We start from the raw sequence: 24,307 nt of genomic DNA, 5'->3' as shown, positions 1-24,307 counted from the left end.
GTAAACATTTTTCAGCATGTCACAGCACAGTTCTCTGGCCATAAGGATGGAAGCGAAAGGGAATGAATGACTGCTGGAAAATGGATGGAGATATGAAAAAAAAATAGCTAAACTGGCAAAGCTGTTAGAAAACCTACTCTGTTTTAAAACCTATTCAGCAAGTAAAAATGACACTAAAGAACAGAACAAACATTATATTGTGTGATATTTTATTACATGATAGGATACTGTATTATCATAACTGTATGTGACTAACATTTTGCTCCCCCCTCAGCAAAGTTGTCTCTGTTTATCCCCTTGAGATTTTCTTCTTCAGCATTTCCACACACTATTTAAAACAGGTATGTTTGTGTTTCAGGTGAAATTTTTACATTTTTTAAGACTAACAGTAGAGTGTATATGGAAACAGTAATTGCATCAGTTCCACAAACCAGTCAGATAAGCCAGGGATGGGAAGGTAGGATGTCCTGACTGAGATACAAGAAAAGACTTGAGAAGGTGAAATAATTCCACTCAGGAAGATGCAGGACTTTGAGGGGGTTGATCTTCAGTGGCATAAATTGCTTAAAGTGATGCTGAATTACACCAGCTTGCCTTAAACACTTGGGTCATCTGATATGTAATTTAAACATGGCCTATGTGACCCAGATTTCTAATGATACAGCTCAGCAAGTAATGACTAAAAATGACACATCAGTGGCAAAACCCCAAGATTTGTCCCAAAATTCATAGCACACATTTCCTACTAACACACTACATCCACAACACACCTTTTTTTCTGGAGTATTCATAAGGTTTAAATAAATTACAGGTAATATTTTCTTAAGTACACATATGATTTAGATCCATGCCCCATTTTTTAAATTGAAGGAAAATGTTTAAAGTGATTTCAAAGGGACTGAGGTGATGAAACACTATAAAAAGAATCCTACCAGGCTCCCCTTACATTCAGTATCTGACCATAAATGCTTAGATGTCCCTTTGAAGGTCAGTGAGATCCAATGTACTAAGCATCCAAGCTGCTTTCAGAACTGTGAATTAGACCTCGAACATAAACAATTTTGAATATGAAATCTAGCTAAACTCTGTGGATGTGTTGGGTTTTGTAAGGGTATCTGAAAGACTCACTTGTAAGACTCAACAGCTTTAGGAACCCTTGAAAAAATCCCATATTCTTCATGTATGAACATCAGATGTAAACTGAGTACAGCCCTATAAACAGAAAGAACAATGTAAGTCATTTGGGTTTTAATGTTTATTCCCAAATTAGCATGCAGTCTGAAAGAAAACATAAGAAAAAATCCAAATAATTTCAGAATAATTCCCATACTCAGAGATGTCAGTGTCATATGGCTGGCTCAGAACTGAGCAGCACAGTGAAAACTGCACCACAACCAACTCCACAACTCCTCGTCACTGCTGCTTTCAGGTTTCAGAAAACATGTATTGAGACTAATGCCAAAACTTTCATTCCAAAAAAAAAAAGAGATGAAGGATAATCTTCTAAGAAGAAGAACAACAAGGTTACATTTTGATGTATTTCTATAGTTTTTCTGATGTGAAGACTTTTAAGGCAAGACAATGACGTATGTGTTACACATCCAGCTGATTAAGCGTCTTTACAGGATGCAATACCCCAATGTGAAAAGTCTAAGTTTCTTTTTTCTCTCAGTGACTTTAATACAATTTTTGTTATGCCTATAAGGCCTGGAGAACTGCTGAAATAAATTGAAGAAACATATTTTCCAAGTCAATTTTTTGACTGTGGATATGGGAATTTTTCATGATAGTGAACAATATCTAGACAACAGAATGATACAAAGAAAATACTAATTATTAATAGAAAATTAAGAGAGCATCTCTGCTTGATTTTTCATGCAAATATTAGTCAGGTCAGCCTTATCCATCTGAAGATGCTCTGGATGGATGGATGGATGGATATATTATTTGTTAATGCTTCCTCTACCAGGCAGCATAGGGCACTTGGGTAGATATGTGGTCACTATGAAACCATGCCCAGGTACCTTCATAATTTTTCCCCTTAAGAACCTAAACCATACTTCTATGAAAGCTACTTTTGGAGCACAGAGAAGGATTTTATTTTGAAATTAAAAAAGAAATTCAAGCCTGATTCATAGCAAGTCACATCCTTTCTACATTTCACAGACATGACGTGTCATTAGGAAGTGGTGCTACTCTTGGTAACATTGGCATGTCATGTTACAGTTCATTAGAGAACATGATGTGCTGACATAACCATGCAAGACCCTTATCCAAATGACAAATTAAATCCTGGCAGTTAAGAAAGAGGCACATTTAAATCTTAGCACACATATTCTGCATATATCATAATCTGCACAAGCAAAGTGTAAAAGACTGGAAAAAACCACAAAGGAAATACTGCAATTATGAAGTTAAATCATGCTTTATTCAGCATTTATCCAAATTCACACCTCAGTCTGTCCTTATGTGCATACATAATATTGAGCACAGTCCCTAATTGATCATGTATGCAAAACAAACATCAAAAATATATAAATAATTATAAATACTAGAAGAAAACAGAATCTCTTTTTATTACCTCCATAGCTGTTACAGTTGATCTTTATATTTCATTCTCTCTCAACTTTTGGTGTGCGTTAACATCTGGGACTCATCATGCTGTCCAGCATTTCAACAAAGATGATGTCATTGGTGCCAAATACTTTGACAAACATGGCTACTGCATAAATCTGAAGAACAGAGAAACCAGACAAATTATGTTTATGATTAGAGGCAAAATGAGTTGTTTGTACCATGAGTTTAAGTATGTTAAACACAGACTTGCTTCCCAGAAGGAAGACATTGACTGAAAACTGTAAAAGCAAGCAATTCTTTTTTCTTCTCTCTTTGAGAGTCTGGAGGAGCTTTTGATCTTCCAGTGTCCGTTACAACCTTGGGGAAGGTTAAGTTAACCCTTTGAACAAATATTCCTACCAGCATCCAATTCACACAAAGTAACTTAATCACTAGCTAAATTGAATTCAAACTGCTCTAGAGAACATGAACTGACATAACTCAGCTCTGATGACAAGGAAATGAAAAGGGCTGACTTTGCTGCCGAGATGCAGTGGGGGTCCAAACCCTTGGTTCCAGCTTTGGAGACACCAGGCACTTTGATTTTGTTGCACAGAGATGCTGATGCAGAGATGGCCGAGGCACAAGTTGTGTGCTGTGGTGCAGAGACCCATGACTGAGACCTCCCCTTGCAGTGCTGCTTGGAGGGGACAGAAGAGAACTGTGGGCAAGTCTGTCTTTTCCCACCCTGCCGAAGGAGCAGAGGTGATAACTGCAGAAAGTGCTTCAAGTGCAGTCCCTTCTCTCTTCTTTGGAGGATGAATTTTTTTCTCACGCTTTTCTTCCCGTGCACCTATCTAGAACCCAGCAGACCTTTTCAAGAATTGTTTTGTTAAAAACATAATTCAAAAAGAAATTATTCAATTCAGTATTGACCACTCCCACCAAGAATTCATAAAAGCAGCACAACGTTACCAGTCTGACAGGGCAGGGATGCAGGAGACTTCAAGGACACAGGTTTCTGAAGCAGAATAGCATGACAAGCTCTGCATTCCTCTGCTGCCAGTGTGCACCTACTGTTACAGGAGTTGTGATCAGTGGCTTCTCCAAAAAAGACTGTAAACAAAAGAGGATGATTAAAGGAGGCACAGAAGCACCAGTTCTTGTTATCAGGACTAAACCTGGCACTGCAGCATTTCCAAGGGGTGATAATTGCACGGGGAATTTCTGTGACATAGACACTAATTCACATTACAGCCAGCTTAATCATGTAACCTCCAAACAACTGGAAGCAATATGGGATGTATGTAGCAAGGTGTTTACTACCCAAACAGACAGACAATGATCCTGGCTGAGACTTAGCAGTTTCTAAATAGGAAGTAGGATATTCAATAGAAAGATGTATTTCAGCTATCATACAAAAGGAAAGATGAGACTCCAGATTATATGGCAAATAACCAAAATAACACAGCAAAGATTTCAGATAAGGATTTGAGCCTTTTAATCACACTGCTAATAGAATTGACATAAAATTAAGTCACCCATCATTTATTACGCCAGACAGAGTGCAAGTTCAAATATTAAGCCGAAGAATTATTAACTCAGCTTTCAGCTGGCTCCAAAAGCTTTCATCTGCACTTGATATTGGTGAATACTTTCACACCAGCTACTATTACTTTCAGCCCTCGGGTATAACATCTTGCACACAGAAGTAGCAGGAACACATAGATATTTTTTCCCAGACACAGGAATATTAGCCCTGATACAAGTACAATATCTCTTTATGCTTAACCGTGCCAGTATTTCCCTTTTGCTTTCTACCACATGCTTTTGTGTAAAATCTCTGTGATAAAATTAAAAGGACAAGGAGCTTTATAAAATAGAATAATCCTACTGGACATGCAATCAATTAACTGAAACATGGAGATGGATATTTTCTGAAAGCTCCTTACAGGGTCTAGACAAACACAGTGATATAACAATGGAAAATTGTTTGGCTTACTAATTGTAACCAAATGTGTGCCATTCTATCAAAACATTCTCAGGAGGATGTCAGAGACTTTTTAAAGTAAACATCTTGTGTCATCCTTTTACTGAAGTGGAACAAGGATCTCCAATAAAAATCCTCCATATCAAGGACCCTCAAAGAGGTTTATATATATATTATTGATCTTTGAAAATGCAGCTTGAGAGGTACATTAATAATTTCAAACAGCTGGGCAATAAACATTCCTGCCAAAAGAATTATGTAAAATTACATAAACCCTTTTTAAAGAGAATAAAGTTTCAAGAAGACATAAAGTATAGATTTACTTCACTTTTTTTTTTTTACAGCTGTGTTTTACAGAAAGTATTTTAGCATGTAAAATCTCTGTCCTTGTAAAATACTCCAAAGAGAAGTGAAAATTCAAACCTGTATGTAAAGCAGAATTTTAAAATGTTGGAAAAGTTTAGCAGTGAGAAACAAACAAACCTCAACCAAATACAAAAGCTTTTCACAGCTGAAGCAATAGATAAAGTAGCAATGAACAGCTAGAGGCAAATACTTTGATCAAGGCTTACTTTAACCTTTAAATACAATGCATATCCAAGGGGAACTACCATACAGTTAAAGCATTCGGTCATTCTTAAAGTGTGGATTATGGTGTTGGACTCCTATGCTGAAAAATTAAGACTAATTAAAATCTCACATTTTTCAAAAGAACCCAAAAATTCTAGCAATGGATCTAATCATGGAACTTACGTTAGCAAAACATTCAAGCATATTCCTATCCAAGCTTCACAGGAGGACATGGTACTTAATTGAGCAAGCAAAAATTAAGAAAATCAAGGGGAAACAAAGTATTTTGACAGATAACAAAGAAATCAGTTTTTCAAGTTTGACCAAGATGACTAAAGATAGTTAATTTCACATAACTAGGTAGCAAATTTTGCATTCATTTCAGTCACAGAGAGTAAATATGCGACTAGAAAAGCATATGCTGCCACGGGGTCTTAGCAAGTGATAAACATAGAGCTACAGGGAATTTCAGCCTTGTACAATGCTACAATAATTCTTGGCTGGGATTTCTGAGAATTCCCAGTACAAATACAACTTAAAAAAAGAGTGCTCCTTTACAATTTCATTTTCAGATTCAGGAAGGAGCTCCCTCTAACAGATTTTTAATGGAAATTCTTCTAATGAACTTGCAAAATATTTTCCATCTAACGTGCTCAAGAGAAACTGTCTTTTATGGGCAAATCACGCAACAGTTTAAAGATTCTGGAATAAATTATGAGAGATTGCTAGTTACCAACTAATCTCCCACGGTCTTCTGTCAGCTCTGACATTGCAGAGCCAAGCCTGCAGGAAATATTCCTAAAGCTATGGGGAAAACTGAGCTATAAGAGGCTGAGACTGCAACTGGCTGGATTACCAGCCTCAGGAAAGCAAGGAATATTTGTTCTCCTCTTCATTTTCTTTCCTCCTTCTAGGCAGTGAAGAGACTGTAAACTGAGAAGCAGACAAGTGTGAAAAAAAACAGGGAACTTTCTTCTGGTCCTTTTATCCTTCAGTAATCTAACTATCCACAAAATAGAGAAGAAAAATGAAAGCATAAAATTCAAGCAAAAACCAACTGGATGAGAGCAAAGGTCTCTCTGGCAGAGTCCTATTTCCTGCAGCAGCCAGTGGCAAAGGTGTGAGACAGAGGTGAGGAACCAGCCTTGTATGTTGAGATTCCTATGCTTGGCTCTATTTTTCCAACCACCAGTTACCAAAGCACTGCAATGCATTTTTTTTTTTTTATTCACTCTTTTGTTAATATCACTTTGAATCCAAATGCCTAGTGAGTTATTAGTCTTGATGAAGCATAGACAGATGCAATTTCCATAGAAAACTGAGTAAAGTGTAAAATGGGTAGCTCCAAACAAGTCACTAAAGCATAGTAATGAGAAATTAAACAGTATTTAAGGGCATGACATTGCTAGAAAATAAGATAGCACATAGCATTTTTTATCATTTCTTTATCATTTAATAAAAGAAAATTGGGAACAAATACAAGTAAGCCCTAGAGTTTTTTGAGCTTCCCTGGAGCTGTGGTACTAGTGATAAAACTTAAAGAATGGAACAATATGAAATGGATAGCTGAAATATCAGAGGGAAGAGAAGCTGGTTGATTTTTTAAAAATTGCTGCTAGCGGTATCCAGTAATAAATTGAGTAACTGACTGCCTTTGGTTCTTCACAGACATTTTTTCAGTATCTGCTGTTCACTATTACTTCTTACAGGCCCAGGGTTTCCTTTCACACTTTGCATCCACATAAGACCCATTGGTTCAGAGGGACTATGCAAACATTGATCTAAGTTCCAGCTAAGTGATTTTATAAACTGAAGTTTCTGAGTACATTTCAGGTTTTTAACTGACAGCAAAATTCTAGAGAAAATTTAATCAGAACACATAAAATTATTGAAGGTTCTGAAACAAAAGAACCTGCCCTCCAATATTGTGAAATGACAGGTTATGTCTGGTATACTCAAAGATTGAATTTGAAGCACTTTTCCAGTCTTTTTAGTGGATTTTTATTTTTTTACATGACAAAACTGTTTACAAACTTAAATTTCACATACAGTTTTGTAGAAAATCAAAGTCCTTTTCTATAATATATATAAGTAGGTATATTCACTTGAATTGTCTGCAGAAAACAAGTGTTTATGGGCACACAGATGCATAGATGGATGTGCACACTCATACATTTCTATTTCCTACTGGCTCCTAACTTTAGCCTGCCACAGTGGAATCACTGCAATAATTCTGCTATCAGATAGGACTTGATTACCAAGCAAGGGCAGCATTTACAGCCCCTTGATTTTAAATTCCTACAATTTGAGCACACATGTCAACTTTTTTGCTTGAAAAAAGAGCTACTGGTTTCCAGATCACTGTGGTGTTTGTTGGCTAAACTTTGCAAGACATGGAGTAGTTATATTTAAAAAATGTATTTCAGTTAGAAAGGGGAATCCTAATAATGAACAACACATAGATTTGAATAAGAACATATCTAATCTATAGATTTAAAAGGAATCCAGTATGTGCAAACAAAAAAACCCCACATATGTATACACAAAGATAGTGAGACACAATCATGCGAAAATTAAGACTCACAGATACTGACAACCAATACCTAATCTGATAAACTTTCAAGAGAGAGTTAGTATCACTTTCTACAAAATCTGAAATAAACACATTTTGTGACGTTGTCCTGGGCTGCTCCATGTCAAAGAGAATTCATGGCCAAAATATTAAAAGCAGAAAGCAATCTTATCTAAGTGGCATGAAAGGGGGACTTCAGAATGATCTTTTATCACAACTTGTTACACAAAACTGTTCAAGTCACTGTTTGGAAGTTCAAGCCTTCAGTGCTACACTCAAGCTGCTCTTTGGACAAGCTAAAACTTCACAACTGTCACATGATAAAATTAAATATTTTGCAAAGGGATAAGAAGAAACTGTATTTGCACGACACACCAATAGAAATGCCAGTCAGAAAACCTCTGTTTTTTTCTAGATGGGATTCTTCCCTGTGACCATCCTGACCATTACAGAATTTTTCATCTTAATGAAATTATTCATTAAGATAAATTACTAAAATCTGCTGCCTAAATTCATGCAAATTTAACTCCTTACTACATAAATTATTCCACTACTTTCACTGCAATTGAGTAGAGTCAGTTATCAGCCAGTGTGAGTGACAGTGGCAGAAAAAGGCTCAATGCACCTTAAAGGAGAGGTTTTTAATAGTTGCCCTAAACATACTTTTGTCTTCTCTACCAAAGTTTGGCAGCAACCTTTCAGCATATTTCATTGAGATATTTTACATGAATGATATACAGAATTTTCTGGCTCACAGTCTGCAATCTCCTCCACTAGATTTTGGAAGGAATTGACAGAATAATCGATGAAAGTTTTCCAGTTGCAGTTCCTGCCCTTAAAACACTCTGCTATAATGAAAAAATCTAGGGGTTTATTTTTAGTTTTATATGGATGACAAAATATATTCTAACTTCAGCAGTTTAGGCTATGCTTTCAAAATTTAAAGCTTAATATTCAGATATCATAATTTTCTGTCTTTTCTGTCTTCTCTCTTCTACTTCATCCACTATGTTTTGTTGCCCTTCTCAAAAGAGATTTTCTTTTTTTATTTGTTACATTTCCTTTATGTGCAACCCTTCATTCAGCCCAAAGTTCAGAATAAAGTCTTCTCTTCATATTGAAATTAAAATGCAATTGAATAAATTAAGTAAAATGAAAAGGCCCTAACAACGTTTTCAGATGTTTCTTTCTTTGTTAAGGAGAAAAGATAACAATAAGAATTCTACCCAGAAACTGCACTCTGCTGCTGTTGTGATCATCTCCATCCTCTCTCTGATTTGTCAGGCTGTGTGTGTGAACAGCTACGATAGCTTTTTGCTGCCTGTTGTGTTTTGGAACAGGTGAAATATTTCAGCTCCACAGATTGGAGTCACCTGCCATGACATGAAGGTGTGGCATAGCTCAGGGGTGGCTTTCTCCAGGAATGTCATGGGGTACCCAGTGCAGCTCTAAGTGGACACCCTCTCTTAATAAACCAGTGGCATGTTACATATGGGATATTCTGGATCTATTTTGCAGAGACTTCAGAAATGGCAGAGAGAAATTGTTTCAGCAGGAGATAATAGGCTTTATGACTTTTCCCAAATTATTCCCTTTTTAGTAGCCGTCATTGTGTCGGGTGACATCTGGAATGATTAGAAGACGATATTTTAGAGTGACAACCGGGCTGTCATTCCCACTGTCAGTCAGCAAACACCCAGGTTGCCCAGGGTTACAAAGCTGGTTTATGCCTTTGTCCTGTAGTATTTAGTGCTGCTGATTCTTTACCTTGATTCCAGCTGAAGCGGGTCTGACAGGCAGCGCCAGAGGCAGGCAGAGCACTCATGTCGAGGGTGGGAGTCCCGTGGTGCCTTTGTGTGTGAAGGCTTTAGAGCTTTGGTGGCAGCCCATCAGGCAGGAGACAACCCCAAAGCATTTGGGTGGGTCTAGCAAGTTCATCTGCTTTCAAGAAATAGAAGGGCAATGTTTATCTCTGCCCTAGGAACACATTTAATTATTTTAGCCCTGTGTACCTGAATGGGAGCTTTCTTACACAACAGAGCTGTCTGCAAAATTATTATCCTAAAACAGACCCTGCAAACAAACCAGCCCAAAGTAGCCTTGTGCTCCAAGGATGAGCAGCACCTCTGCATTCCTCAGCAGGCAGAGAGCATCCTCACCAAATTGGCATCAAGAATAAATGTGCTCCAGAGCAAAAACTTCGCATTGCTCAGCCATTCCTTGATACACAGTCCACATGTCATTTCACTCACTCACTGTGCACATCTCTGATGAAAACAAAGACCTGAGACTTGAAATTTTTCAGTCTGGGAACCCAACTCTGGGTACCAAAATCCTGGTAAGGGCAAAGGGAAAAATCACCTGCAGTTGTCAGAAAACTCAAAGCAGTGTTGTAAGCATGTACCAGCTCTGATACACAAGACCTAGAACAGACCAATAGGGAACCCAAGAAGAGCACCAAAGACAGCCTGTCTGCAACTTCCCTCCATTTCCTTTTGCCTCAATGCATTCTTTTAGCATTAAACTAACAATTCTTACAGAATAACAAACAAATGGACTACTCACAAAACCTAATATTTTGAAACTAATAAACCAGATGACAAATTTGAGATAAGGAATGCCTAATATCCAGGGTGTTTTCAGTGAGCACGTAAGTAGCTCAGTATTGTTGTGATTTCAGACGTGTAATAGTAGAAGTCAGCCTATTGCAGTGTTTCACAGACCAGTTTAAAACTCATAGCATGTGTCTGTGACATTTCCCTTCTGCAAACCGGCTTGCAGCCTTGTTGTCAGAAAACATAGGATGAAAGACTGTGCTCAAAGCAAATTTGTTTAAAAAATCAGTAAAAATGCCTTAAAACACTGGGACAAGTTGCATAGCCTGAAGGCAAGGAACTCCTTCAGTAATGTTTCTAGCTAATGCTTCTGAAGCATGCAAAAAAGTAATACAATTTGTTTAAAAGTTGGAAAAAAAAGATAACTATTTTTGTGTGTTGGATGCATTTGAGACCATAACACCTCTACTCAGGACTGTATTCTGCCTCCTGTGTGCCTCATTCCTGGTGCTCTACCAGAAGATGCTCACCAATTACAGCAACAGAGGAGCTGAAACTAGAATTCAAGAAGCATGTAGAGATGTGTGGACATGGTGTTAAAACAAAAGGAGAAAAAAAAGCTGTTTGAAGCAGGCTTAGGTAGCATTGCCCTGGAGCTCAAGCCAACAACTTTCTATAGAGCAACAGGAAAGCAAATAAATCACTATAATTTATTTATACTAACTTTTTTAATAGTTCACTCTGATTCTTTTTGAGTACCATCTCAGAAAACTGGTTGTTAAATATAAATTAAAAGTATTTGAGAGGTAATATTTGCAAAGCACTTTTGCATCCACAGATGAATGCTGCTGTATAATATGAACATTGACATATTTGACAAGGCAACAGAGTTAAGTGTGATACAGAGTCAGACAAAAGATTTTTTTTTCTTGTCTGAAAAGCCCTTGTTTTGTTGCTAATATTAGAGCTACAGCAGCCTATTTGATAAAAAGCACCTCCTAATTTGAGAGCTGTAGCTCTTAAGCTCCATAGTAGCAGCTATTTACCTGGTTGGCTCACTCTTCACAAAATGTGCCCATTAAGCTCAGGGGATAAAGCAAAAAAAAAAACAAAAAAAGCCAACCACTCTACTGAGCATGACTGAACAAACAACTGAAACAACTGTGCTGGTATGTGTTCGATAAGACACAGGAGAGGAAAAGGAGATAAACCTTGGAGTGTAAGACAGGAGTTACATATTCCATTTAGAGCAAAAGGGAAGACTGTTATTGACTTTATTGGGAATAACTCATGGTAGCACAAATTCTGGCTGCAGGTGTTTGGAGGATTTTCCCTGAGGGAAGGTTTATGGTATATATATGTACATACATATACAACACCAGTTTATGTCAAGGGAATTTATGCATGCACTCTTAACCAAGAGTAAATTTTAGCCCTTTTCTTCTTCACTGATGTTTTACAAGCATTTTCCCAGCTTGGCAGAGCTAAATTAAATTGGGCAACATTCTGTGTGTGTTTGATGTCTGCTAAATGAAGTGAGGGTCCAATTCGTCATATTTACTCAAGCTCACTCAACTCTAGTAAAAATTAAAATGTTCCAGTTAATTTAACGAGATAATTCAGCTCTCTGAAATCTTTCTTGCTCAACATTTGTTGCCATTTAGAAGTTGAGGGTATGTGCTGCCATGTAATTCTTTGGACAGATCTGAGGACTTAGTAATAAACAGTAGGCTTTTAAGACACTGGACTGACATTGTATTTAATCTCAAGCAAGTTCCTAAGCTGCCACTGAAGAGGGGAAGTCTAGGATCAGACCCTTTGGGTTCATTAATATTGAGAAAAGGGATCATACACAAGAAGACATGGAATGTTTAGGAAAAATTAGGCTGACTTAGGTAGCTGTTGGAAGATGAAAATTAAAAACTGCCATGTTGAGTAACTTGGATAAAAAATATAAAGTAGGCAACAGTGGATAGAACCAAAATAATCAAGTATCCACTCATGCTTGGTACTTGGAAACAACAGCTCTGCCTTGAGGTGAATACATGTCTTCATCTTGCAACTCTATTTTATGTCCGTACAGACAAGGAAGCTAAAACATCATGCAATATTTGTGGTACATATGTGATAAAGTCCACTGAAATTATTACTCCATGAAACAAACCAAGGCTGAGAATTTACAATTGCCCATACCCATAGCACTGAGATTTACTCACAGGAACTTGCAATATTGTCTCTCTGCAAACTGGCAACACTCGAGCATTCCTTAGGAGGAGGGGAAACCCAGAGAGATCAGCCTCCTGATAGTGCTGGGTGCCCAGAGCTAAGCAAAACCATTCGAAGCCTCCCATTCAGATGCCTTCAAACACCTTGCCTTCAGTCCTTCAACTTCCTATGAGACCATGGAGGACACAGAGCCATTTAGGTAAGAATCCATTAAGCATCTTAGCAGCTTGGCAATGTTCAGTACACTTTGAAGAATATGCAGGTAGGTGAAATGTAAAAAGCTAGTACACAAATGCAGAGCAATTTAAGCATACTGGTGCTGGGGATTTGAGCAAAATTACAGCGATGTGCTATTCTTGCTGCAGACTCAAAAGCAATGCAGAGCACACCTGGTTTCATTAGACAAACCATGAGCAGCCAAAGATGACTATCATTTACCCTTGGAGAGATGTAAGTCAGATGGGTGAAGAATTATCATGATAGTAAATATATTTTAATGTGCAAATATATGGGTGTTTTTCAGGGAATTTTTTTTCTAGTGATTCTTAAAATGTTTTCATTTTCCATTGAGAAAGACAAATGACATAAGCATTATCAGTGACAGTATTGAATTGCAGTGAAAAAAACAGCAAGTATGTTTGCAAAAATTAAAATATCATTAAATTACTTTATCGATAATAAAGCTCTTTCAGAAATACATCATTATTTCTAATCACTTTTGAGCAAAAGGCGTGATGTAGAGGTAAATTAGAACCTGAAAAAAAATTCTATAATTACGAATAGTCAAGAATCTAGGAAAAAAACCCCAAACCAACCCTCACCTGAAGAAAAGTTAAAAGCATGGGGTTATTTACATTAGAAAGGAGACACATAAGAAGGACATGATCCAAGTATGAAAATGGAATAGCTGGAAAGGGTTAGAAGCTTCACCTTAGAACAAGGGATCTACCGAAATGAAAAGATGGCAAATGCAATAATGAGAAAAAGAAACTTATTATCTTCATTCCCTAATTGAACTCTGGTAGATAGCTGAATAAACTATTTTTCAGTTTTCTGTTGTATAGTGCACTATAGTAAAAATAGAAGCATTTTAAATAAAGTATCTATAACAATATTTACAGATGCTATAAATCAACAAGCACTTTCCAGAGAAAGTAAAATATTACATTTAAACTTTAATGTGTTGATTCAGTGTCTTTCATTTTATCCTATATGGGATAAATGGGAAAAAGAAACAATCAAATGCTATTGAAGCAAATTATCTCAGTGATCGGCAATTAATATTTTCACCAATAATGGGAACGGGAATTCCTGAGAATTTTTTCTTTCAATTTTTGTATTTTATATTTTGCGAAATGGAAATTCTCATTTCCAAATACTCTGGCGCTTACCAACACTGGATTTCTTTGAGAGCAAGAATTTACCATAGTTTAACTTTAAAAAAGGAAAGAATATCCACAGTGATTGGAGAGAATGGGAAATACTACTTTGTAAAGAACATTAGATCTCTGAGACTTCCCTTACTTTCAGGCACTCAGACCTGGCTCCAGGGGCGGTTTACTGTGTTTGCCCACCAAAACTGTTTCCTCCGTAGCACCTGTAGGAGGAAGGACGTAGGGCTGGAAGGAGCACTGAGTGTAATGGACTCATGGCCCAGCTAGACCAGCTCCCCAGACATGCAGTGTTGATGGGAACCCATGAGTTCTGGATTTCAACCTGTCTTTTCTGTCAACAGCAGGGAAACAGCTCCCTCGAATGATGCTAGAGCCTTGCAACTCTCCTGGGAATGGAGGAGACAGCTGACACCAAAGGAATTTGGCCAAACGCTGTCCTAATTTAGTACCCAAGAACTCAAATCTGGTAACAAAAATGAAAGAATAAAACTGAAGCCAGAAGTGGAGATAGCAGAATAAAATATATTTTCAGTTCTTTAGATATTGAAAAAACCTATTGTCTGCCCCCTATGCTGAAGACGGAAAAAGCACACACATGTGCTGAGTTCATAGGCTGAGCATTACTTGCAGCTTTTTCAGATGATGAAAAATGCAGATGAGACTGATAAGACGGCTCAGGGGTTTCTGCTGGGTGCTGCAGCATGAAGAGGTTGCCTTTCATACAGGACAGAAAGCCAAATTAGGTCCATGTAACTGTTCAAAATTCATTAGAATGACCCTAGTTAAGCTTTGCTTCCAAGCACGCTATGGTATATGATAACATAGCCTGGAGCAACAGCAGTAGTGGTGGTAACACTTTCTGAAATATTTCCACTACTTGAAAGCCGTTGGATTTGTTAAAATTTCTAAAAGGATTATAACAGGATGAACTGGGTTTTTTCCTTTTACTTTCTCAAAGCCAGTATAATAATATTACACAGAGCTTTTCATCTTCAAAGATCTTTACAAATCTTAGCAATTCACAATAACTGAGCAGTTATAAAACTATAGTAAAACTCATTTTTGCTGTCTTGCTAATTTTTTCATATTATTTTTAAGAATTAACTTTACATAGCAATAATTTCTTTCATTGGACTTGTTCTGCAAATGTAATGCTAAACTCATTACTAAGAGACTTTGAACAGTCACATCCCACATATAATCATTAGTCATAATACTAATAAAAATAAAATATATTCTGAGTTCCTGCTATTCCAACAGAAGGTGACACACTTGTGTAGACATTTAATTCATTGCTCTTTCACTATTTAAGTCACAAGCAGGAATAACATTGGAACAAGTATTACCAAAAAAATCATCTTACCAAGTATGACTATATAATGTCTGTGTCAGGTAAGAACACAAAGCAATTTTATTATTCCCCTTTCATTTTCTAAACAGTTGCTATAATAACATCTAAAATATTCCCACAACATTCAGGTCATTGCTGTACAAACAGGCAATTTCAGTACTTAACACTAAAGGTCTGAGCTTGCCCACTGTGGGCGAACACCCTCTGCTCCTGCTCACGTCAGCGGATGCTGAAGGCACCCACCAAGTGACAGGATTGACTCGTCTGGGCTTTACTTCACATCAGAAAAGCATTACACAACACAAGGTGCTTCTCAGTGCAGGGAAGGGAATCTGCATCCAGGCCTCGGTGGAGCAGACTTGTGCACCTGAAGACTCACAGGCACCTTTGCCCACTTATTCCCAGCAGCATGAGGGAAGCTCAAAGGCTGCCAGCTTGCTGCTGGAGACCCCACCGATGAGAAACGCCGATTGAAGCTGGAGCACTTTCTGCTCCCGGCACTGGTACGAGTGTCCCAGTTTGAACACACTAATAATACTTAGCAATAACTTCTTTGAAGCCAGAGTAGGGGTCAGGCTTTTGATGGCCCTAAAGCATTTCCTAAATGAGGCCCAATTCTGCAGCCCTTTCTCACACTGAGTAGCACTTAACTGTCCCAGTGATGTCAAGGTGACAGCTTGCATGGAATTGTCACTGCAGAGGTAGAGAAAGAAAATGTAAAAACTAAATTTAATCATAGAATAACTGGGCAATGATCAAATACCTGAGTCTTCAGTGCCATTCATTCCATTGCCTTAGCTTGCTCCACAGTAAGAAGGCATTTCATATCATCAAACTGCCCTTTGCACAAGGGTCCAACAAGGTCCCATGAACACTTCATAAACCCTAGAAGTACCCTAGAGACAAAGAAACTCCTTTTACTGGCCTTCATTGCAAATAGTGTAGGGAGGAGAGAGATAGGATCTCCTGACTTCTGGACCAACTCTGGTCTCGTAGCTCAATGCAAAATGTGGGGCGGAACAGAATGAATAGCAGATTACATACCTAAAATAACAGAAAACAGAAGAGTGGCAGGTCATGATCATAAAAAAGTCTGCAAAGGGGGAAAAAACTCTTTTTTGAGTTTTATTGACAATCAGAGAACAAAAAGAAGGCCTAGAGAAAGCCCCATGTTTTATAGGCCTGCTCACAACATCCTTGCAATATGTTTTTTTCTCCTGACAACTGATTCCAATACTGAACACTAAAGCCTTGGTTCTGGCCTCCTGGTAATAAGTAATTTGCAAGAGCCTGGTCACAGAGACGTCAGAAAACCATGTAAATTGCTTGGATGGGAAAGCCTCTTTCACAGGAGAGAGCTGTAGGTGGTAGAGAGGCTCCCTGCCACAATTTTACGTTCCCTGGACATAGTGATATAGAAAGAGACAACAGAGCAATACTGATCTTCTGCCATTGGGCAGCCCCTGCCTGCCCTCTGCGGCAGGGATGGGCAAATAGTGAGGGTGGCTCCTGCTCTTTATAGCTACAACCTCAACACACCTTTTAGAGGCTGAGCTGGTTTAAACCAGCTGAAAATGTTATAGTGGGTTTTACTATACGCCTAGTTGCACGTGTTTAATTTTTACTGTCACTTACCCAGAGCAGGGGATTTACTTCCTGTATTTGACAAGGTTTACTCATAAGGGATTTACAGTGGTGTTTGCATTTAATTTCACTATGAATGCAGCCTGTGATATGAGGAAAACAGAAGCTAACAGAGCATGCTGTTACTTCTTACTTCTTCAGCCGAAGATGCTCTTACTTCTTCAGCCGAAGTTATTCTCATCCACATGCAAATCAAGCTGATAACAGCTGGGGTAACTGTTAGAGGGGAAAACCTAATTAATGGAAAAACAACATTCTGGCATGCTCTTCCCTTCTGGCCTACCTGAGAGGACCAGGACCCCTTTCCATGGCTTGTATCTCCTCTCCCATGCCATGCTATTTGCCTCCTCCATTCTCTCTGCAGACCCTCAGGGAACATGGCTGGGTCAACAATGGGAAACACTTGAGTAAGGAGTGGATACTGCCGTGATGCACAAACCCCACTTCCAGGTTATGCAGCTTCCTTCCACGTCAAACAAATGTTTCACATTGAGCATACGGCAAAATGAGCACTCAAGTCTGCCAACTCCATTGTTCAGCTGCATCTCAAATCCTGCTTGTTTGTCATTGGAACTACAGCAACCTTACCGAATGAGACTAAAATATTTTTACCTGTCAAGATACATGTCCTGAATATTGTCTTTTAGATCTCACTAAATACACAACAAGCCACAAAATACCTCAATCAGCATTATACATCGTATTACTATCAAAACACAACTGTCAGAATTAAATGCAGTTGTAGCGCAATAAACACCATCACATCTCCCTTCTAGAAACATTTTTCAACCAACCTTTCTGCTAAAATCAACATGGCTGGTCTGTGTTATTTAATTATTGTCTAGGCTCAAAGATCACCCTTTCCTTTTCTTTATTTTGAAAAAAGAAAAGCCCCTTTTTTTGGATTAACAAAAATATTAAACAGCAAGACTGTGGAACATAAAGGCCATTGGTTGCATTTTGCACAGGATAGGTTCTGGTTGAATGAGATCTGGGATGTGTGCCAAATTAATAGAAAAAATCCTGTTCTTCCTCTCCAATAGCCACAATGTTCATTATTAAGAAAAGCATATGAACCGCAGGATTTGATTTTAATAACACCAATGTCTTCATTAATCTGTACTTTCCATTTAGCCTCATTATTAAGTAAATGCTGAGTTAATGCATCACCTATTATTGTTGGATTTTCCATAAAAAACCTCCTTTCTCTCTTCTTTTCTAATTCATTCAAGGACTATCAGGTGTGTGTGTCATGTTTTTAAACAGGCCATCCTCTGTCAATGGCTGTTTTCTTCCCTCAGGTCTATGCAGCTACTCTAGTAACGTGTGGTCTACAAAGCTGATGAGTAACAAAAAAACAAAAAAACAAAAAAAAAAACCCCAAAAAAACAACAAACCAGCCCAAGAGAACAAAACCCTGATAAACTCACTCCTAACTCAAAACTGTATTTGTTTTGGTGGTGTTTTAAATGCTGTCATGTCAAGGAGCCTCTTACTATCACCTGCAACTGAGCTGATCTTCCCTGGATGCTCCATGCAGCCTCCTTCTAAATCACGATTCCTGATGGCCAACACCGCTTTGTATCTGCCGAACAAATAGTGGCCTTTTGTCCAGCACAAGCTCCTAAACAAACTTAATCTCTCTAACACTGTGACAGATGACATTTAGATGTCCTTGTTACCCTTAAAATGAGTTTTATTGACAATCAGAGAACAAAAAGAAGGCCTAGATAAAGCCCAATGTTTTATAGGCCTGCTAACAACATCTTAGTTCTTAGTGCAGAGGGTGTAGAGAAAGCCTGGAGTTGCCCCCATTTTCCCCTGCTTTGCTATATCACCATGACAACAGATATAGAAATCACTTAGTGACTCCTAGAAAGAAAACACAGTGACACAGTACCCCTTGTATGGCGAATCAAACTAAAGCTTGCATTCAAATGGCTATTCAGCTTGGGCATTCATGTAGAGGATGGGGTGGATTTTACACAGGTAACAACAACAGAAAGGCCAGCAAGCACTCCAGCCACAGCATATGGTAAAGTCTCTGTTTAATTAATGCATCCTCAATAGAATTTATCCATTTTAAATTTGTTTTCTTTTACTTGAAACATCATTAATGTAAAGGGCAACATTAATCAACATCTTACAACTTAAAAGGGCATTAAAAAGTGATCTTTCCCCCTCCACGCCACAGAATCTTTTCAAGTACTTTTGCTCACTGCAACTGATTCCAGGCAGTCAGAGTTCTTAATCATAAGGCAAATCTAGAGAGGCCTCTACTGGCCAGCCTCTCCAGCTGCAATTTTTCCATTTTTAAGTGCCTTGGAAAAGCGAGCAGTGGAGTAGCTGCAAGCTTTTATCTTAAAGTTGCACACAGAACGGATTACTGATAAATATATGGCGCAAAACATAGGATAATTGTGCTTTTTTGAAGCTATCATGTAAGGTATAACTTGTTTTTTTGCTGTTTTAAAAAAAGTAAGAAGACTAGAAAGATTTATCCTGGCTGTGATGTATTTGCCTCCATGACATTTTGAGACATTTTAAGATTATAGGTCTAAAAATTAATGGGTAATCATTTTTCTTTGTGGACAGGGCTCTCCTTAAAGTTAGGGCTTAAATCCATTTACACTTGAAATTCTCATATGCATGTGGCATTTTATATATGCATTTCTCACAACTGGAGTAAAGCATACATCAAAGCTCAGAGAAATGAAATCAAGAGCACAAGAAAAGGAACTTACTGAATGACAGAGGATCCCTGCTTCTGTGGGTTTTCCACAGTGACAGCATAAAGACAAAGAACTTTAAAAAAAACCCTTTTAGGTAAAATTTAATGTTTCAGGCAATGGTCAGTTTGCTTTGTGCTAATATCAGCAATTTTGTTCAGAAAATAGAGTTTCTGTTGTATCGTTTAAACAAAAATATGCACTATGAGTTTGAAGACACTTAAAACTAAATTGACTTTCTTTTTTTTAAATTTCTTTTATTCTACTTACCAACCACAAACCATAGGAATAAGAAGTACCTACTAGGCATAGAATGCAACTCACTAGGTTTTAAGTTATTGCTGTGAAGATGGGAAACTTCTAAACACCAAAACACAGGGAGAATGGGCAAACTGACAGATCTGGTGAAATAAATCCCAAAGTTGAAGGCTGAAAGAGGACACTGATTCTAAAAACAAAGTGCAAAATATTGATGGAAAATACAATTACACGGGAACCTACTTACCTTGGATTGTGGTAGGCTGCTCCAAAATCTTAGGCTAACTTACTAAGATTTTTTTTTTCTGTGTAGAATACACACCATGGTAACTCCTAATATTATTTTTTTTAAGTTTACACTCTTTAGTAAATCCTTAGGAATCCTTAGGAAGTCACACATGTTATTTGTATTATACTTACAGTAAAAAAAATTTCAACCCATGGGTGATCTGTAAATATACCTATTTTTTTTTCTTAATAGAAGAGGATTTAATAAATATCAAATATCTTAAGACCATAATCTAGTAAAATTTTAACATTTACAAAAAAAAAAAAATCTCACATCACATAAATTCATCTGCCCTTCAACTTGAAAAGTATTGAAATGAAAAAAAAAAGTTATAGCAGGACAATTCCTCCCTGACAATTCCTCCCTGAGGTATTTTTACAAATACCTCAAGAATATGAAAAAAAAAAAAAACTATTCTAACGAGCCTGGATTGGTTTGTATTTTTAGAGCACCCAGCACTGAATATCTTTTTGTAAAATTTGTACTTGTCCGCAACACGGCCCAAGGCACCAGCTGCTTTTACCTGTGGTTACCTCTGCCGGGGAGGGCAGGGACGGAGGTGTAACGCAGCCCAGCTCCCCCCTCCCGGGCCCGGCACGCTCCCCGCGGCCGCGGCGCGGCCAGCTCGGCCCGCGCCTGCCAACAGTGACCCCTCCTGGGCCGCGGCCGCCGCGCGCTCCTGCCCGGCAGCGCCGGCTCCGCGGGCCCGCGGGCCGCGCCAGGCCCGGCCGCGCCGCGCTGCGCCGCAGCGAGGAACGGGAACAACCCCGTTTAGTTCCATCAGTTTAGTGAGGAAAGCACAGGAGCCAGCGGCCAAGTGGACGGACAGTGTGAAACACTAATGTTATCCTTCAGGTATTTCATTAAAAAAAAGGGGGATTCCGTTTGGAAAGTGGTGTTCCAGAAACAGTTCAGGGCTATGTCCAACTGTGCCCACAGTGCAGGGCTAACATTAGACTTTCTTGCTTTTAGTGGGTTTTGTTTGTTTGGTTTGGTGGGGGTTGTTGGTTTGGTTTTTTTTATTTGTTTGTTTCTTTGTGGTTTGTTTGTTTCTTTGTGGTTTCATTGTTTCTTGGTTTGGTTTGGTTTTGTGTAGTATAAGCTCACCTATGCAGAAAAGCTGGAAACATTTTAAATGACAATTTCCACTGGTCTCACAGCATCTCATGCTTAACTTTTATGGGACAAATAGCTTACAGTGTACAAGTCCAGTTCTGCAAACTCTAGGTAACAGGCACAAATCTTCAAACAGCAGGAACCCAGTAAGGACTGCTCATCACAGAGATTTGGTCACAAGTTACAATGTTCTGAAAGAAAATTGATAAAACTTGACTGGAGGAAAAACATACTGCAAATATGCCTAGATTTAGAATATTCTGTACTTGCATATGAATTAAAACAGAGAAAAAAAAGGCAAATTTAACCCAAGACCACCCCTTTGCAAGAGGAGCAATTTTTCCTTTAGATACTGACAGAACTAATATTGGATAAACTTATTACCAATCCGTTCACAATGACCAAGATACCCACAGCGGTCTTAGATGTCAGCCAAATAAAAATAAATTTTAAGAATCGTACATTTTTAGGAATATGGACTGTCAGCATTTCATCAAGGAATCTCTGGCATGTGGTAATTTCCTGACAGAGATAGAATTACACAGATTTGGTGACAACAAAGTGTAAAAGAGCTCACACAAATTGGTTGAGAGGGTTTTTGTTTTCTTATTTCTACTGAGTTCATGATTACTATTTAAAAATCCAAACAAACAGCATATGAAATACCAATTGATAAACATTTTCAGTATATGAGTTTCCAGGAAATTCTGTGAACAACAGTGATCTCAAAATGATACACAATTCCAGTCAAATCTAACAAGTGATCTGACAGCTTTTTGGGAACACTAGAAAGTGCATAGAAGCACCCAGGGGGAAAAATCTCCTCTACAGATCTGCTTTTGCAGGTGAAGCTGCAGTAGAATGCAATCGAATTTTCTGCATTTTTATTATAATAATTCACAAATATGCAATTTACCAATTATAACAAACAATCCAGAATTAATAAACTGGAAGTTGGAAATCCACAAAGGAGAAGTTAATCACCACTCAAGAAATGTAGTTTTTTTTTTCAAATCAGCTAGGCAAAAAAAGGGAAACAATGCAAAAACATATAATATTATTAGCTGATTGAATAAGAAGCCCAAGAGTCTTACTTATGAGTATATTTTATAAATATAATTCTCTAATTTTGTTCAATAATACATTTTAAAAAGAAATATTTTATATTGGCTGCATAGCAACATATGTATTTAATAGAAGAAATAATGTTTGGAAAGATTTTGAGATAGTTATAGTCACATATTCAATACAGAATATGCAGAATTACTTAAAACTGCATTTTATACACCTTCTCTATATTTCAAAGATGACTGGGAGAAAAAAAGTCGGCCATTTCTGCGTTAGGTACAGAACTCATCTTTTTTTAATCTTATAGTTATATTTGAGATACTGTGTTTACTTTCAGATGGTGTGGTGTTGTTAATATGTCATAAAGAGAGTGTAATCAAAAAGTATGCAAAAACCACAGATAGAGTAGCAGAGATAAAAGAGTTTAAAAAAAAAAAAGCAGGGGTGGGGGGAAGAGAACTAAGACTAACACCTGGGGCTGTACCTGGCTCTGCCTTTGTGATGAATATTACAGCTTAGGGAAACCAAAAATTGCAAAATGGCCAAGGTTTCCCCAGGTGGATGAAACAGTAATTCACCTAATGTCTGCAACAGCCAGGGAACAGATTCCCCCTCTGCCCTAGAAGAGCCCATTTATCTGTTTCACAGGGGATTTGTGCAGTGCAAAGCTTCCCAAAGCCCATGGGCTGACAGAGGGAAATGGCATCCAGCAGCACAGGGCAGCCCAGGCAGCCCATCAAGAGCAAAGCCACAAAACAGAGCCAGAGGCAGCTCCAAGGCTGCCAACACAACTGCCTACAAAAGCTGCCAACGAGCCAGAAACTGCTTGTGGGAAAATATCACTTACCCTTAGCATCTGGGTCCCGTGATTACTGTCCAAAGAAACACAGACTGGTAAGATAATGGCAGGATAAATAGCACTTCATTGCTCCTTTTTCTCCCTCTTTACTCCCAAAAATTTTTGATACATCACCTCCCAAACTGGGAACAATTTTTCAAAAATCAGTTGTTTTAATCTTTGTGTTACTCATGAAGTAAAATGAGTCTTCCTGCCTCATCTTTAAAAATAGCTTTCGCACGCGCTTCCCCTGGCTCTCGATGTACGACACATAGTGGGGCCATTTGTTACCATTATTGACATGTTTGTGGTGAACTGCAAACGTGTTTACAGTAGAAATGAAGTCCCTGCTCTCTTGGAGGTAATCCTGGGGTGTCTAAAAGACTCATGGGAGTCCTTGATATGGATTCTCTGAAATGAATTTCTGTTCCTATATAAATAAATTATCTCGGGGCCAAATATTTATATTTTCCTTCTATTTCAGGAAGGCAGCAGATGCGAAAGTTCCTGATGGTTCTAGCAATAGTGCCCTGCACAAGCTGTCTGCTATTGGATGTGAGGATGAATGGGAGCAAAAGAGGAAGAGGAAGGCTTTGCGCTTACCCCTTGCAGTGTAACAGAATGAGAAATGGGGCTTTTGAGGCCAGTAAACAGGGCAAAGTGAGAACTGGCTCCCTGAGGTGATGGGTGTCAAAAATGCTAGGGGACCTAAAGGCCAGAGATGCCTCATGGCAAGTGAATTGGCCCTAACTTCCCTAAATTATGCCAAAGGTTGACCAGAAAATTTTAGTCATTAGCTTTTGATCGGAATGGATAGATTTCCATTTCTGTTCACTGCAGTTTCTATTAAAAAGATACAGACTTGTCATCTTACCAGCATAGTAAGGATTTTTTTTTCCTGCAGCATTTCACTAAAAGAAGTAAACTTTAACCAGAATTGCAGTTTGTACATTTGGACCACACTGAAACACACCCAGGCAATCACTCATTAAAGCTGTCCAGTTATGTGTAACATATATGGGACTGTGCAACATGCCAGGTGTTAAACAAAATATGAGGTGACATCATTCTGCAGACTGGGCTATAGAAAATACAATCTCCTGGTGATCTACAGGGAAAAATCTCATTGCTTTTTGGTGAACTTAATAGAA

At 38.2% G+C, this 24,307-nt stretch overlaps 2 long non-coding RNA genes across 2 annotated transcripts; one reads left to right on the top strand and one right to left on the bottom strand.

Annotated features, from left to right (window-relative positions):
• Window positions 1-228: 228 nt before the first annotated feature.
• Window positions 229-20,737, bottom strand: LOC128812300 (uncharacterized). The gene is made up of 3 exons (XR_008438682.1): window positions 20,658-20,737; window positions 2,582-2,732; window positions 229-1,212 (listed from the first exon to the last, which is right to left on the bottom strand). It is a non-coding gene; the product is annotated as an uncharacterized LOC128812300 (long non-coding RNA).
• Window positions 20,738-20,839: 102 nt separating this feature from the next.
• Window positions 20,840-24,029, top strand: LOC128812245 (uncharacterized). Its single transcript, XR_008438663.1, has 2 exons — window positions 20,840-20,989; window positions 23,641-24,029. It is a non-coding gene; the product is annotated as an uncharacterized LOC128812245 (long non-coding RNA).
• The last annotated feature ends 278 nt before the right edge of the window (window positions 24,030-24,307 follow it).

Source organism: Vidua macroura, chromosome 10 (genome assembly GCF_024509145.1).
Source record: "Vidua macroura isolate BioBank_ID:100142 chromosome 10, ASM2450914v1, whole genome shotgun sequence".
In the NCBI taxonomy this organism is placed as follows: Eukaryota; Metazoa; Chordata; class Aves; order Passeriformes; family Viduidae; genus Vidua; species Vidua macroura.
This window is presented reverse-complemented; position numbering and strand designations above follow the sequence as displayed.